At 62.2% G+C, this 16,370-nt stretch overlaps 1 long non-coding RNA gene across 1 annotated transcript; it reads left to right on the top strand.

Moving 5' to 3' along the window:
* Positions 1 to 9,155: 9,155 nt before the first annotated feature.
* On the top strand, positions 9,156 to 15,985 carry LOC145713107 (uncharacterized). Its single transcript, XR_014136048.1, has 2 exons — positions 9,156 to 12,585; positions 14,223 to 15,985. It is a non-coding gene; the product is annotated as an uncharacterized LOC145713107 (long non-coding RNA).
* Positions 15,986 to 16,370: the final 385 nt, after the last annotated feature.

The raw sequence follows: 16,370 nt of genomic DNA, 5'->3' as shown, positions 1-16,370 counted from the left end.
AGAAGGTGTCGGGGCTACGAATTAGGAAGGAGGTTCGGGACGAGACACAGCATTTGACTCCGGGCTTGGGGGTGGGAAGGGGGTCCTGTGGAGGACACGGGCAGGGCGGGCAGGCGGGAACGTGCTGGGGGCGGGTGGCGTGGCTGAGCCGGCAGAGGGACTTTTGCAAACCTGGGGCCGTGGGGTAGCAGGTGGCGGGGGCTGTCCAAGGCAGGGGTGAGGCAGAACTCCGCCCCCGCAGGGCTGTGGGAAGCAAAAGAGGGGAGAGCCACAGATTCTCCATTTGGTGGCTGAGGAAGTCTTTCAAGATTAAGACTTCAGGGGCGCCTGGGTGGCTCAGTCGGTTGAGCGTCCGACTTCGGCTCAGGTCGTGATCTCGCGGTTTGTGAGTTCGAGCCCCGCGTTGGGCTCTGTGCTGACAGCTCGGAGCCTGGAGCCCGCTTCGGATTCTGTGTCTCCCTTTCTGTCTGCCCGTCTCCACTCACACTCTGTCTCTCTCGGTCTCTGAAAAATGAATAAACCTTAAAAAAAACAGGACACAGCAAGGCAGGAAGCAGACCCTCCCCGGGCAACTGGCTGGCCAGTGCCTGTGTCTCCAGCTTCCCGCCCGCAGCCCAGGGAGAAACAAACGTGTGTTGTTGAAGCCCCTGAATCTGTGGTCCTTTGCTAGGGCGGCCCTGAGGGTGACCAAGGCCACACTGCAGCGGCCGCCCTGCTCCTGTTTGCAGAACCTATCGGACACGCGCAGTGCACGTCCTGACCTCCTGGACACGTGCCGCGCACGCCCTCAGAAAGACCCACTTGTCGGCAGGCATGACTTCCGGGCTGGGCTGGGTGACAGGCCCCTGCGGGGCGGGTGTGGAGAACCGGGGTCTCCTCTTCCGGGTGTGTCGTGTCCGGGACTGGGGGCCGCAGGTGTCCTGGAGACCCAGGGGCGGGAAGGGAAGGGGACCGGACTGGAGAGGCTTCTTCCGCTTTGTGGAGACGCTCAGAGAGGCGGGTTTGCTGTTACCCCTGTTTTCCAGCCTCAAGTTCAGACACCTGCCTCAAGTCCTTCCCTGGTAGGTGGCTCTGCAGACACAGCTCCCGGGGACCCGGGGCCTGGTGGCTTCCGCGGTGACACCACCATTACCTGCCCCTGTGCTCTGAATCCAGGCTGACGAGGCCGCGGCCCCGAGTTTGCTGGGGCCCTGGAGGCCCCCACCCACATGTGACCTTCTTCACTTCCGCTCAGAGGCACCGGCCGGGGTCCGCCGACGACAAGGGGACCGTGGGCGGGGGGGGGGGGGGGGTTGGCGCTCATTCTCCGCAGGCCCGAAGACAGAGCGGAAGCATTGGCGGCCTCTGCACCCACCCGGGAATGGATGTGTGATGGCCTGTCCCTGTGTGTGCCCGGAGGCGGCTGACAACGCAGGGGGGGTCCCCGCCCCGTTCGTTTGCAGCCCCCCCATGCCTACACGGCCTCTCTTTCTCCAAACCTCTTGGTCACTTGCTGCAGCCACGGGCCCACCTGCCCGCACAGGCCCCGCGTTCTGGGGGCGATGGGTCACCGCCGGATACCGCAGGGGGGCTCACGAAGGAATCTCTGCCCGTGGCCTGAGCCTCGGCAGCCGCGAACGCAGGGTTTTCTCACGAGGGACTTGGCCTGGCGTCTTCCTGGGGCTCCCGAGCACGGCCCAGACAGGCTCTGCAAGATGAAAAATAAAGCGTTGTTTTTACGACGCTGTGAAAAACCTTCCTTCTCCTCCTAGGAAAAGAGCTTATTTATGTCCGAGCGTGCGGGGGTTTGCAGTAAGTGTGGAAGGATTAAGCCTTGGAAACTGTCCATTTATATCCATGAGTGATGCTTGGCCTCTGCCTGGGAGGGGAGGGAGGCCCCCGGGGCGGGGCAGAGTCAGTCCCCCGTCACTCAATCACCCCGGGGAGGGGGGAGGTCATTCGTGAAGGGTTCCCGGAGCCCCCACTGCCCGCGGGGCCTAGGTCAGGGGCTGGGGGCCAGCGCCGAGCACAGGGGGCAGGGGTGGGGTGGGTGGGAGGGGTTGGAGGGCAGAGGCTTCACGGAGGGGGGAGGGTGGAATGGACCAGGGGAGGGGTGGCCCTGGTGGCACCATGGGAGGGGAGCAGGCGGGCTGGGGAGCCGGTTCGAAGCCCAGCCTTGCCCGTCCGAGCTGTGGGACGAGGCTGTGATTCTCTAACTGGGTGTCGGAGATTTAGGGCGCTGGGACAGGTCGGTGCCTGGCGTGGGGGAAATGACCTGTTAATACCAGTTAACGAGGCTCTAGAAAGGCAGTCGAGGGCCTGAACGTCCAGGGAGGAGCTGATGCTCCGATCCTCACTTTCAGAGTCTGGGGGTGCAGCGATGTGGGGTCTTCCAGGGCCTGGTCTGACCCTGAGAAGGGAGTCCGGCTGTGGGGTCCTGAGACAGGCCCTCCTGGCAGGGCAGGGTGGTGGGGCCTGAGCCGGGGGCCTGCAGGGGTGAGGTCTGCAGAGGAGGGCCGGGCTTTCCCAGGAACCCGCCGCTGCGCGCACCTGCTGACGGTCCAGTGGGGGGCGAGCACGACTTCCAGAAGGGCCTGGCCTGTGTCTGGCGGGGAGGCCGCGTGGGAGGGGGTGCGGGCCCCCGTGGGCTCTGAAGTAAGTCCCAAAGGCCAGCTCAGGCCGTGCAGACCAGGAAGGTGAGCCTGTGTGGGTGGGGTGATGACACCCCTCCCTCCCTCGGGGGCTCTGTGAGTTAGACGATGTGTCCCAGTGGGCAAGGAGCTTAGAACACGGGGTGCAGCCCAGGAAGAGCGATGATTGCACAAACTTTGACAGGGACGCAGGCTGTGCGCCTCCGGTCTGGCCACTCCCCGGGACCTCTGTCCGCTGTTTCTGCAACGGAGTCCTGTCCCTGGAGGGCCACTTGGCTGGGTGACGGCAAGTTCCTGCCGGGACGGCAGCCGGGACGGTCCAGAGTGGAGACACTTCCCCAGAGAGCCTGGCTCAGGAGGAAGGGGGGAGAAGAGATGGTCTCCACACAGGCCGGGCGGACGTGGGTCCCCGGAGGTGCTTGTTCAGAATCGGGTCCCAGGCGAAACCCGGCCCTGCCTGGCGAGCCCTGTGATATGGGGGGGGGAGTCTAGCCCCCCCCAGTTTACGGCTGAGAAGGGGGAGAGCGGGTGTGGGATTGATTCACCGGGACCGCACGGGCAACACTAGCCTCTCCCTGTTCTGGCCAATCGCTACTGATCCTTGTCTTTTCAGCTCGACTCTCGCCTCCTTGGGGGGCACCTTTCCAGATCCGTCAGGGACAGCCGGTGCTTGCTTGGAACTGTGTCCTCTGTAAAGTTACCATAGTGGGAGTCGTGGGCTCACTCCCGTGACTCAGTGCCTGCCTCTCAGGACAGAAGGAAGAAGCTTTGCGGAACTGGGAACTCACCCCTGCGTCTGCAGCTCACGGCCTGACGCGTGGTTGGTGCCGAGGAAACGGTTGTGGGTGGAATGAAAGTCTTTTCTCACTGGCCTGGCTGCACCCGGCTGCCTTTGGGGGCCTCGGGAAGCCGTCCCCGGAGACGTCCAACGCTGGGGACAAGAGGGGTGCAAAGGCACCGAGGTAAGCTGAGGCCTCCCCGCTTCCTCCAGGGAGAACTCATGGCCTCGTGATGTGAAACAGCCACCAACCTTCCAGCTGCAAAATTTGCAAGACCCCAGCTGAGACTGACAGGGTGGGGGGGAGAGAGTTTTTATTTCTGCAGGGAGGGGTGTCAGCGCCAGGTGAGGAGAGAGGGGGCTGGACCCACCGAGCGGGTGGGGTTACATTCAAGAGAAGAAGAAGGAGGGGTCCTTTGGGACCAGCACAGAGGCCTGACTTAGCAGCTGCTGGGGGGACAGCAGCTGGGGGTCAGCTGAGGGCTGGGGGTCCTCCCTCCACCCCTCTCTTGTAAGCCTGGAGAACAATGGCCCCCAACCCCCACAGCAAAACATTCCTCGGGGTTCAGTGTCAGAAGAGGCGGTGTGGGGTCGGGACGCATCTCCCGTGGGTGCAAGGGCGGGGGGAGGGGGGTCTGTCCGGCAGGTGCAGGGGGGGTCACCGCTCGGGCCGAATCCCCCAAGGCGGTGCCTACGGCTAACGTTCCAGCCCCGGGGACTGTCCGCACGGTCGGCACTCACTTATTTCTGTGCGTCCCTTGCACAGCGGCTCGGTGACCAGGACACCGGGCCTCGGCTACCCGCGCCTGTGAGATCTGCCCCTTCCCCCCCCCCCCCCCCAGCCGGGGGCAGGAATCACACACAGGACCTGCCGCGTCCTTCCCCACCGACAGCCAGCTCTCGGAAGACCACACGGTTCTTTCTGAGTCTTCTGCGCACTGCCTCGTCCCTCGTTCCCCCAAGAACCGCGTCGGCTCCGAGGTTCTCGCGAGTAGCAATTGACTAGAACAGAACCAGTTCCCTAGTCAGACTCAGAAAGCAATGGAATTGAAAAAAAAGAAAAAGAAAGAAAGCAAGAAAGGAACGAAATCAACAGAATGGCGTGTTTCGTCCCGAGTCAGGACAGCGGAGACGGGCACGCGCTCAGAAGAGCCTCGTTTGCGGTCCTTTTAAAGCGATGCTGCTGATCAATCTGTCGTCGCTTTCATTTAAACCCGGGCCACAGGGGGAGAGACAGAACAAAAGCTTCTTTCCTCCTCGCGGGAGCCTTTGTAACCAGCTGTTCCCATTTCTTAAATCTGCAGACCCCCCCCCCCCCATCCTGGGACCCTACATCCTACTTGTTATCCTTGGGAAACACTCAGCAGGAAAGGAACATCTGGAAACACAGGTTTCCATGGAAAAGACAGCAGGCCGGGTTTTGTTCTCAGCACAGCTGATGGAGACAGTCTCTCTGATGGCGGCCGGGAGCCACCGTTGGGGTCACCGCAGTGCCGGGAGCCGCCTCTGCCTTTAGTGTTCTCCCCTCATGCTGCTTGGATCCACCTGCCGCTCTCCCCCCGCCCCCCCCACCCCGGCCCGGCTTTATCTCCGCAGGACGAGGAGAGCTGGTCTCCAAGCTTCTCTGATTGTTGCCCGACTGTCCCGGGTCTCCAGCCTCGGTCCGTCCCTATGCCAGCCTCTGCTGACCAGGAACAGTGTTTCAGCTCTGTTCACTTAGGCCGCTTAGGGGCGGCCGGCCAGGCGGTGGCCAAGCAGGACCGACATGGCCATTTCCCCCTTTGCGGCCCTGAATGAGAGAGAGAGAGAGAGAGGCGTGGACCTTGGCGATGGTAGAGTCCGGCTCCCTCCTTTAGAGATGAAGACCCAAGGCCCAGAGACACGCAGTGACTGGCCCGGGGTTGCACAGCGAGGTCGACCCTGGGCCTTGCCTCCTGGCTCCAGTTTGGCGCTCCGTCCGGGGCTCCACGGAGCCCGAGCCGTGAGCCGGCCCTCTGAGCCGCGTCCTTGGAAGGAGAAGTGAAATGAGACGTCTGGCTGAGCCGGGCTCTGTGGCAGGATGACGGATGGCCCCCTCGCCTTGCTAGGAAGCGTGTTCTGGGAACAAGGGGCCAAGCGGAGACATTTATCGGCCTCCCGGTCGGCGGCTGGGCTCGGCCGGCACAGGGGGGGAGGGAGGGAGGGCGGGTGTGAAGGCCACAGGCTCTCCAGCTCCTTCCTAACAGACACTCCCGGGGCGGACGCGCGCCTCGGGCCCGGGGCCCATTCGTCGCAAAGGCCAGGGCAAGGGGGGGAGGACACCCTTTTAATTTAGCCTGCGTTTAAAATCGGAGCATTTCAGTTTATTCTGACTGCGTCCCTGAGCCTTGCAATTTCGTGTGTGTGCACGTGTGTGTGTGTGCACGCGTGCATACTTAATTTTTAAGGCTGTAACATACAGGATGCGGTGAGACAAGAGTTCTCAAACGTAGAGGACAGAATCATTTTTACAGGACATCTGGCAAGGGTCTATGAAAGTCTTGAAATATTTATCCCCTTTGTCTTAGGAATTGCATTTCCAGGACCCTGTTCTTTTTTTTTTTTTTTTTTTTTTTTTTTTTTTAAACAAACTCTTTTTTTTTTTTTTTATTTATTTTTGGGACAGAGAGAGACAGAGCATGAACAGGGGAGGGGCAGAGAGAGAAGGAGACACAGAATCGGAAACAGGCTCCAGGCTCCGAGCCATCAGCCCAGAGCCTGACGCGGGGCTCGAACTCACGGACCGCGAGATCGTGACCTGGCTGAAGTCGGACGCTTAACCGACTGCGCCACCCAGGCGCCCCTCCAGGACCCTGTTCTAAGAAAACGGTCAGAGAGGCGCCTGAGTGGCTCGGTGGGTTAAGCGTCTGACCCTAGATTTCGGCTCAGGTCACGATCTCGCAGTTTGTGAGTTTGAGCCCCACATCGGGCTCTGCTGACAGCGAAGAGCCTGCTTGGGATTCTGTGTCCCGCCCCCCCCCCCCCCCCCCCCGCTCTCTGACCCTCCTCCACTCTCTCTCGCTCTCGAGAATAAATAAACATTAAATAAAAGAAGTTTAAAATTAAAAAAAAAATGATCAGAGACAGAGACAAAGGTGTTTATGGCAGCACTAAATTAGATGCAATCTTCGTATCCTGCCCGTTAAGATACAACGGCGAACTATGGTCCATCCGCTTGGTAAATTTTTACGAATCATTTGAAAATGGTATATGAGCTCGGATGATATGAGAAACGCTCCCGACACGGCGTCAGGTGGAAACACGGGGCCCGCGGCCGTCGGTACGTATCTTTCGGCCGATTTATCTGTCTCTCTCTCTCTCTCTCTCACTTTTTAGAATCCTTACACCATTTTAGAAAAAACATGGCAAGAAGGAGCCACGTTCAATGTTTACGGCGATTCTCTCCGGGAGAAGGGGGATTCGGGGTGGTTTTGACCCCCTTCCCGTTTCCGTGCTGGCTTCGTGCTGTGTTTTATGCTCGCACACGTGGCTGAGGTGGTGGCCCGGCCGGAGGCGAGATTTGGCGTCTGTGGTGAGTGGAGGTGAGTGATGGCCTCTCCCTCTGTCCCGGGTATCGGTTTCCCCTCCACGGGTCTCCAGGAGGCCTGCGCATGTGGGTGTGGGTGTGTCTGGTGGCCCCCGTGAACCTCCCCTTCCCCGGCAGGCAGGGGCCCCTGGCAGACAAACTGGCCGTTCCTTTCTGGAAACAGCTGTTACTTGGAAGTCCCCATCCCCCCCGTTGACCCGGTCACCATGGCAACCTGTGTGCGCCCAGCGGGGTCTGAGGACCTGCTACAAACTCGGGGGTGGAGGGCACCCAGCCGGCCACGCCCGGGCTTTGTGATAGTCCTGACGTTCTGTAGTGAGAGCATCCCCATAGGGCGGGAGTCACAAGCTCGCGGGCAGGTGCGCAGACGTATTTCATGGGGTCAAAACAAGGGGACGACTCCAGGCAGGTCCCAGCCTCCAGCGGCCTCCCCCGCTGTCTCCACCGCCGGCCCCTGCACCTGCAGCCCCGAGGACCTGCCCCGAGGACCTTTCCAGCCTCTGCCGCCTGTTCTCGCTCTCCCTCCCTCCCTTCCCCGCCTTGCCTTTGCTCAGTCCGCCCCACCTACATCGGTCCTGACTCCCCACCACATGGTCCCAGCCCTCCTGCTGTGTGTCCCTCCTCGGACCCAGCGCCGGCTTTGTCCGCGGCTCTGTCCTTGCCAGCCCCGGGGGGCGCAGAGCTCGGCCTGTGTCAGCGCTCAGTGCCCGCTGAGCAAAGGTGTTCTGCCCCCTCACACTGCTGAGAAATCGCAGGCTCAGAGAGGCTCAGGGAGCCACCCAGGGTCACACAGCTCTCGGGAGAAACACCGGAACTCAGGTCTTGGTCCTTCAAACGCCCGCTGGTCTTTCTTTGTACGCGTTATTACAACGTGCGGGGACCCCGGACGCTCTAGTCACTTGGGGGGCCCAGGGCTAGCGAAGGCAGACAGTGGGTGTGGCTGATGCGAACTTTGTCCTCGGAGGTGACTGAGTGATGCTGCCCAGAAAACGCATCGGGGTTGGTCCTTGTCCGGAAGGCTGACTTCCTCCCTCGGGCAACCTCTTCTGTGCGGGGAAGAGTCCCGTGGGGCAAGGGCCCCCAGAGAGAGGGCCGAGCGCGTGGCCTTGTTCTGTGTCCGGTGGGCAGGCAGGACTCCGCACAGCCCAGACTTCAGACTCTGCTCTGCTGTGTGACTTCAGACGCTCCACTTACCCACTCTGTGCCTCGCTCCCTAGGCTCCCCGGGACCCTTGAGACGCGGCGGAGCTGGTTCCTACGAGGCTCAGACCGGCCCCCGGCGCACGGACAGCCTCTGCCTGCTCACGCCTGTGCCGGGGGTGGACGCGGACCGGGAATCAGGACCCCGAGGCCGCCCCTTCTCTCTCTGCACCTGGGCCCCCGGCGCAGGTGGGATCCACGCCGCTGGGCGCCTTCCGGTTTCCGGTTTCCTGCCCGTGGTTCCCTGCTGCCTTGCGACTGCTTTTAGCTAAGCCTCCCGAGGCCACGGGGAGCCTGGGGAGAGTTGAGAGCCCCCCAGCTCCGGAGGCCCCGGCCCCTTCCGTGTGGGTGCAGGGCAGCCGGGCGCCTGCCGGCCCCCAGGCGACCTCGTGTCCCGTGGGCAGGTGTTCCCGAGGGGGACTCCCAGGGGCGCTTGGGGGCGGACGGGCCGGAGCCCTGTGCTCGAGGGACACGATGTCCCTTCACGCTTCAGGGCACTCAGTGCCGCGTGGGGGAGACGCGGTCTGAGCTGGGGGCGGGAGGGGACGTGAAGCCGTGAGGGTGGGTTGGAGCCGTCCAGCTGGTGCAGACCCCGGGCCACCACCGCCTGGGCTGGGGGCTGGCCCTGCGGGAGGGGGAGGCCCAGGGCCCTCGAGTCAGGCTGCGGTGAGGGCAGAGGGCCCCTCCGGTCCAGCCTGTCTTGGGAAATCAGGTGACCTCGCCTCGGTGGCCCCTCCCTGGGGGCGGGTCTGGGGGGCCTGAGGCCCCCCCGTTTCTGGAGCCTTGGAGTCAGTTGGGGGGGCTCCCTGCGGGGCTTCTCGGGGTTGCCCCCCTCCGCGCTGCACAAAGGAGGCTCTGTAAGCCCGCTGCAGAGCCAGGACGGGGAGGGGGGCTGGCTGGGGCCCTCCGGGTGGGGGCGGGGGGCTGTCTCTGCAGATTCTGGGCTTCACAGGCTCCGTTCAGGGCTGGGGGGGGGGGCGGACGCTGCCTCTCTGAGCCTTCAGATCTCTCACCACCTGCTCAGCAGGACCCCCTGTTTAAACCCTCCACGGGTCTTGCCTTCCAGGGGAATAACTCACATCCATTTGTTTCTAGTGGCTCACTCGGGGACATCGGTCCCGTGGGAGCCCTTCGGGGCTCAGGAAGTTTCCATTTGAGGCAAAGTTGAAAATGGCTGGAGTGGGATCTGGGGGGGGGGGGCTCGGGGGGGGCTACGTGTTGCTCAGCAACATCTGGTGCCTCCACTGGCTCCCTCCCCAGCCCCGGTCCCCTCCTGTGTCTTACCTCCTGGGTGACGAGGACGGGGACGGGGGCACGGTGGTGAGAGGGGACTTGTCCTCCGGGGACACCATGGGGAGGGGACGCCCACTGAGGGCCTGCTGGGCGGGAGGAGAGGAGAAGCGTCCTCCTGTGATGACCGAGCTTGGGGAAGGGGCTGCGGAGGGGCTCACGGAGGCCTAGGTCCCGCTCAGGCGTGAGGTCTGTCACGGACCTGTTCTTGGACCTGCTGCTTTGGGATGAGCTGTCTCTGTCTCTGTCTCTGTCTCTGTCTCTGTCTCGCTCTCAGAGCAGCCCGCTCCCCGGCCGCCCGAGGACTCAAAGCCCAGCGGCTCCTCCTGAGAGCAGTCCCTTTAGCTCTAAGAACTCGGTCACTTGAGTGCAGGCTGGTTTAGATGTTCCCGGCCAGTCTCCTGGCTCTCCCGTGGCCGAGCGAGTCCACAAAATCGCGTCTCACGCTCCCGTGGCTGCCAAACCCCCACGTACACAGTCCTCTCTGATCCCCAAACACCCTGTCAGGTGGGCGTTAAGGTCCCATCGGGACAGGGAAACGGAGGCACCTGCTTGTGATTCTGGGCCTCTCCTTGCCCATCTGTAAAATGGCCAGGCTGGACAAAGAGGTTCTTCGAGTGCTGTCCACGAAGTCTCTCCCTCGTGTGTTGGGACTGAGGGGAGGACCCTTCCCCGGATGGCGCGGGCGGGCGCTGGCCGCGGCAGGCTGCACGGTGAGGTCGGAGGGTCAGAGGTGTGAGACTCATCTGGTCTCTTGGCTTGACCCTAGTTTAGCTTCTGGCCTTGGGTGAGTCGCTTGAGCAGGCCGGATCTGCCTCCTTCTCATCCGCCAAGCGGGCTCACGATCCCGCTTCCGTCTGCCACAGCCTCGTGCGAATTTCAGATAAGAGAATTGGTGTGAAAATGCCCTGTGGCCCGTGGGTGTTAAGGTGGCGTTTGACTCTTGTGAAGTGGCATAAGCGTGTCGTATAGAATTCGGACTTTGCGGCAGGGGGCGGAGGAGAAGGTTCCCTCCCATCCTGATCCAGCCCCCTGTTCCGTTGCTGAGAGGCAACCCGTTATTAGCTTCTTGTGTGCTCTTCCTTTGAGAGTTCCTATACGTCAAATATACATAAACGCGACATAATCAGGGTCTATATGCATGTTGCTCGTATGTAGACGCCTTTGGGATCTTTAGGAATATTCACTCATCAGATAATCCCTCCCTCCGGGAGCATGCGTCCTGGCTCCCTCCGCGTGGGGCTTGGCGGTGGCCTGCTCAGGCGGAGGGGATGTGAGGAGGTGCGACCTAAGTAGAGAGCTGACATCCACGCCCTTGCTGGAGCTCTCCACTTCCGCTTCTGCCACGACCACGCGAGGAACAGGTCCCCGGTGGACGGCTGGCCCTGGAAGTGAGCTGTCCCGGGGCGTCCGCACTCTGCCTGTATGGAGAAGTACAGCTGATTGTACATTTTGGAGCCTGAGAGCAAATGCATGCTGGTGCACGCCGCTGAGTTTGGGACTGTTTGTTAAGCAGCACTAGCTGACTGATACTCACATACGTCCCCTTAAAGGAAACAAAAAAACCAAACCTCAAATGGATGGGGTGATGCCGTGTGGACGGCCCTTCCCTCTCGCTGCAAACCTTCTGACTTTCGTTCTGCACCCACAGTCTTCAGGCCTCGCCATGGGGTTTCCAAAAGGCAGTGTTTTCCCAACGCAGTGTGTGATTTTAGGGGGTCCCGGAGACGATTTCAAAAGGTGCACAGACAAGGCACCAACGTCGTTGAATCACAGAGTGAGAACATTATCCACTTTCCAAATATCCACTTCCCAAACCTCTCCTGCTCCTCTGGTGCCATCAAGGGTGACGTCGAGCCCACGAACCGTGAGATCATGACCTGAGCTGATGTCGGACGCCCCTCCGACTGAGACGTTCAGGTGTCCCTGGAAAGAATTTTAGACTTCCAGAAGGACTGGAAGGACAATACAGAGTGTCCCCTGCACCCTTCCCCCAGCTTCCCCCAAGGCCGACATCTTTCGTAACCATCGGTCCAATCAGTGAAACCAGACGGTCCACAGTCACTTGGGCGTCTTCCCCCCTGCGCCTGTGGAGATCTCGTCTCCGGACCAGGACCCCACTTTGCACTGAGTGGTCCCACTTGTTTCACGTCCCCTCCGGCCTCTGACAGTTTCTTTATCTTGCACGATCTTCCTGCGTTTGAAGGGTGCTGGCCAGTCATTCAGGAGAATGTCACTCAGTCTGGGTTCTCCGGATGTTTCCTCGTGAGGACCACGGACGGGGCGTTTTGCCTGCTCGCTGCGTCGCGCGTCTGGAGGCGCCTGACGTCTTGGAGACCTTCGGACACGTTTGTGTGGCTGAGGTTTGGGAGCCGGCCACAGACAGAGGCAGTTACGTGGCCGTCCCCTGGTGGCCTCTGCGACGTGGGTTCCTGTCTGCACGGCAGCCCCCGTGACCCGGCTCCCGTGAGCATCTCCTGCCCGGGTCGTGACTCACGGCCCAGCTCTGTAGTGTCCCTTACGGGCACCAGCGACCGTGTCCCCATCCCCTGCCCCCCCGCAGCCGGTCCTGAATGGTGACTGAGCTCAGACCCCACTTAGCTTTTATCATCGTGCTTTGTGAGATGCGCTCACGCCGGCTCAGGCGAACAGTGCGAGACAGCTCTTTGGATTTGATCTCCCCTTAGATGACGCTTTTTGGGCTGGAAAATAAAGACGTCCCAGGCAGGTGGGAGTCATGACACCCTCGGAGAGCCATCTCGGCCTTTTTCCGTTCAACCCCAGCAGAGGCTTTCCCAACAGATCTTGCCAAACGATTGCTGTGACTTCCTTTCCCTTCATGCTCAGGAAAATGTGCCGTGAAATCACAACGTCTCTTCCCTGTGCGATCGGAAGACACGCTCTCTTTTGGCCTCCTTCCCACGTGGACTCTCCCTGGGGCTCCGGAAGGAGGAGGGGGCTTGCGCCTGCTGCTGGCTCCGGGCGGCCGGGCGCTGGTTCAGGGCCCCAGGGTGCTGTCCTGAGGAGGAAAGCCAATTACCCGAAGTTGGGATGGATTAACCACCGTGGAGGGCCGGATCTCAGAAGAAAAGACCTCCCTCTCCCTGGCATCCGTGTAATGAGGTGATGGGCCATGGGGAGGCCCTGTACGGCCCCCGGGAAGTGATGGGCTAGAGGGAGGCCCCCGATGGCCCCCTGGAGGTACTGGGCCACGGGGAGGCCCTGGACAGCCCCCAGGAGGTGATGGGCCACGGGGAGGCCCCGGACGGCCCCCAGGAGGTGATGGGCCACGGGGAGGCCCCGGATGGCCCCCTGGAGGTGATGGGCCACGGGGAGGCCCCGGACGGCCCCCAGGAGGTGATGGGCCACGGGGAGGCCCCGGACGGCCCCCAGGAGGTGATGGGCCACGGGGAGGCCCCGGACGGCCCCCAGGAGTTGATGGGCTAGAAGAAGGCCCCAGACGGCCCCCAGGAAGTGATGGGCTAGAGGGAGGCCCCGGACGACCCCCAGGAGGTGATGGGCCACAGGGAGGCCCCGGATGGCCCCCTGGAGGTGATGGGCCACGGGGAAGCCCCGGACGGCCCCCAGGAAGTGATGGGCTAGAGGGAGCCCCCCCAATGGCCCCCTGGAGGTGATGGGCCATGGGGAGGCCCCCGACAGCCCCCAGGAGGTGATGGGCCATGGGGAGGCCCTGGACGGCCCCCAGGAGGTGATGGGCTAGAGGGAGGCTCCCGACAGCCCCCAGGAGGTGATGGGCCATGGGGAGGCCCCGGACGGCCCCCAGGCCTGCAGTGATTCCCTGGCTCGGCTTCTGTCAAATCTGGCTCCCAGCGTCCCCACCTCATGCCGACTGGCCTCCCGTGTCAAAGCTGACGGAGGGAGATGACAAATAAGTTACGGTTCTTGGTCAACGCGGGTCACTCCCTTGTTTTTCTCGCTGGTGTGCCAAGTCACACGGGAGACGGCAGCTTCAGAGCAGAGAAGTCCGGGACGTGGGCGGGTGCCTTGCGGGCAGGTGCGTGAGAACAGGGAGAAGGGGACCGGCTGAGGGCGGTCTACTGCCGCCCGGGGCCCCGGGAATGACAGGGGGGAAACGCCCTGGGCCGAGTCCGGGGAGGCCCCGTGCTCTCCTTCTGTCCAGTCGGCAGCCTTTCTCCACGAAGTCCGAACCTCCTCTCGGGCCGGAACCGGTCGGTGTGGCCGTTCATCGCACCGTGAGTTGTGGCCGGTGGAGTGTGGACAGGGGTGATGTGTGGTGCAGGACTGGGCTCAAACCACCTCGTACGATGACCCTCCGGTCCCCCGGGGACGGAAGGAGCCTGGGTCCCTGGGTCCCCACGCGGAGGACAGCCCCCAAGGACAGCCTCCTCGCGTGCGGCGGCCGTGACGCCGACGGGAAACCCACCTGAGTTTTGCGAGGCCACCGAGGCCCTGACGCTGCTCCTTCCTGGCTGTAGGGGGGGCTGTGTTCTTCCCGCCTGGTCCGTGGCCTGGTCCGTGGCGCTGTGGCCCCTGGCTCTCTGCATCCGGGGCCACGAATGGAGAGGCCTTGCCGCGTGTCCAGCAAGCCCAGGTGGGGTGCATCCCACGCGGGGCCCTATCAACCGAGATGCCTGCGTGGCCGGAAACCCCTCGGTCCCAGTGGTAAAAACCGTAAAGCTGAAGTCTCCTTGGGGGTCAAGCCCTGTGCTAATGCGGCGTTAAACCCCGCAGCGGCCCTGCCAGACAGGTACCCTTACGATCCTTGTTTTCTTTTACAGATGAGCAAACGGGCCCAGAGAGGGCGAGCAACCTTCCTGAGGCCACACAGCATTCGAGCACCCGGACTCAGGAGTCCGTCCCCTTCGTCACCACACGGAGACGGGGACAACCACAGGGGGCTGGGGACACACGCCCACACGGCAGGGACGGAGCCTGGACTGTCTCTGTCCCCAGCGTGAGCACCGTCCTGCCCACCGGAGAGAGACGGCAGGGTCACGGCAGAGACGAGAACAGACCGTCGCTTCTGACGAGGACTTCGGTGAAATTCTCGGCAGGCTCGGGACGTGCTGCGTCTGTCTCCCTGGGTAACTTCCGGATGCTATCACGCCACACGCCCCGTTTATTTCGCCGGGCTCCGTCTCTCCCCGGCCCCCCAAGGAGGTGCTGCTCCTCGGATACAAGCGGTCCCTCCCTCTCGTTCTCGCGCCTCCCCCAGAAGCCGCTTCCTCCCAGGCGACAGACGAACATCCTGCCGACGGGCTGTCTGCTGAGCGCACGCCTGGTGTCTCAGGTCCCGAGCTTGGGGTGCCTTCAGACTCGCCCCGGAAATGCGGGGGGCGGGGAGCCCAGAGCAGGGGACAGCCCTGCCTTGATGTGATTCTGGGAAGGGACTGCGTCCGGGTAGGACGCGCTCCTGGAGGCCGGCTGTTGCAAACGCTCACCCGTTCCAGCCGCCGTCTGATCAGGCTCACGGATTCTGTGGGGTCAGGCACGTGGGCAGGACCCAGCGGGGCTGGTGAATCTCTGCTCCGTGACGTCTGGGGCCCCACCCCGGGCAGGCTTGAAGGCTGGGGGGGGGGGGGTTGTCACTCTGTGGCTCTGGGCTGGCATCATCCAGACACCGGGTCCCGAGGGTGAGCATCCCGGCAGAGGCAATGCAGTTGCGCACACACGTTCACGATCCAACCTCGGAGGTCACGACGTGTCTCTCCTCTCGTGCGCGGATGTCCGCCCTGGTCCGCGGGGAGGGAACGTGGAGCCCACCGCTCGAGGGGGAGGTGGCCAGATTCCAGAGGATGGTGTGGGGGGAGGCAGACTTCCCTGCAGCCGCGTCTGGGAAACGCAATCTGTCACCCCATTTCACACGCGAACCCCGTCCTCACGGCCGAGCGCCCACTGGTGCGGCCTCCCCTCCCCTGATGAGGAGCTGACCGCCACCAGCAGGAGCCCGGTCTGTACGACGTAAGCCCAGGGGATTCCTTGGCACGAGGTGGGGGACACTGACGGCTTGGAGTAAAAAAGGACCAGCGAGCCACCAGAGGCAGGAACGCGGGGCCGGCTTGTCTGGGCGCTGCCTGGGGCAGAAGTGAACCTCGGTCCATCCTTGAGCCTCTTAGTCATTCAAATGCTGGGGAGGGCGGATCGGAATCGAGCGGAACCAGTTTGCTATCTGCTCAGCTCTGAGCGAGCTGCTTAGTTGCTTCGTGCCTCAGTTTCCGGGTCTGTAGAACGTGCACACTTAACGGCTACTTCCTAGCGTACGTGAACTGAAGTTAGACGACGCTGATGGGTGCTCGGCACGGGGTGCCGTGCGGGGCCCCTTTGCAACAGAGGTTAGCCAACAGCAGCCACTGTGATTTTGGCTGGCTTGTTTCCGTCCTAGGCCAGGGCCCGGCACGGAGTCGACGTTCGGTGGGATCGCCCCCGAGTGAATAAATCAGTGCGCGACAAAAGAAATGAATGGCTCGGACGTGTGGCAACCAGGTTCTTCGAGCCCATCTGTAGACACTTGTTTTTTTTTTTATTAAAAAAAATTTTTTTTAATGTTTACTTACTTTTGAGAGAGAGAGGGAGAGAGAGAGAGAGAGCATGAGCAGAGGAGGGGCAGAGAGAGAGAGGGAGACATAGAATCGGAAGCAGGCTCCAGGCTCTGAGCTGTCAGCACAGAGCCTGACGTGGGGGTCGAACCCACAGACCGAGATCATGACCTGAGCCGGAGTTGGACGCTTAACCGCGAGTCCTTCACAAACTCGGCGAATAGTAAACAAAAGTGAATCGTATGCGGACGGGACGCCTTCCGCCTCGGCTCTTGTGTCCGATTGGATTAACTTTGGCTACGTTACCCGTCAGAGGTGTCCTTCAGCTGGGACACTGGAGGAGGCAGACAGAGAGGGGGTACCGAACAGGGCACAGACTGATGCAGAGAG

Source organism: Panthera onca, chromosome E1, assembly GCF_046562875.1.
Source record: "Panthera onca isolate mPanOnc1 chromosome E1, mPanOnc1 haplotype 2, whole genome shotgun sequence".
NCBI classification, from domain to species: domain Eukaryota; kingdom Metazoa; phylum Chordata; class Mammalia; order Carnivora; family Felidae; genus Panthera; species Panthera onca.
Note: the sequence above shows the minus strand (reverse complement) of the source record. Positions and strands in the feature narration are given on the sequence as shown.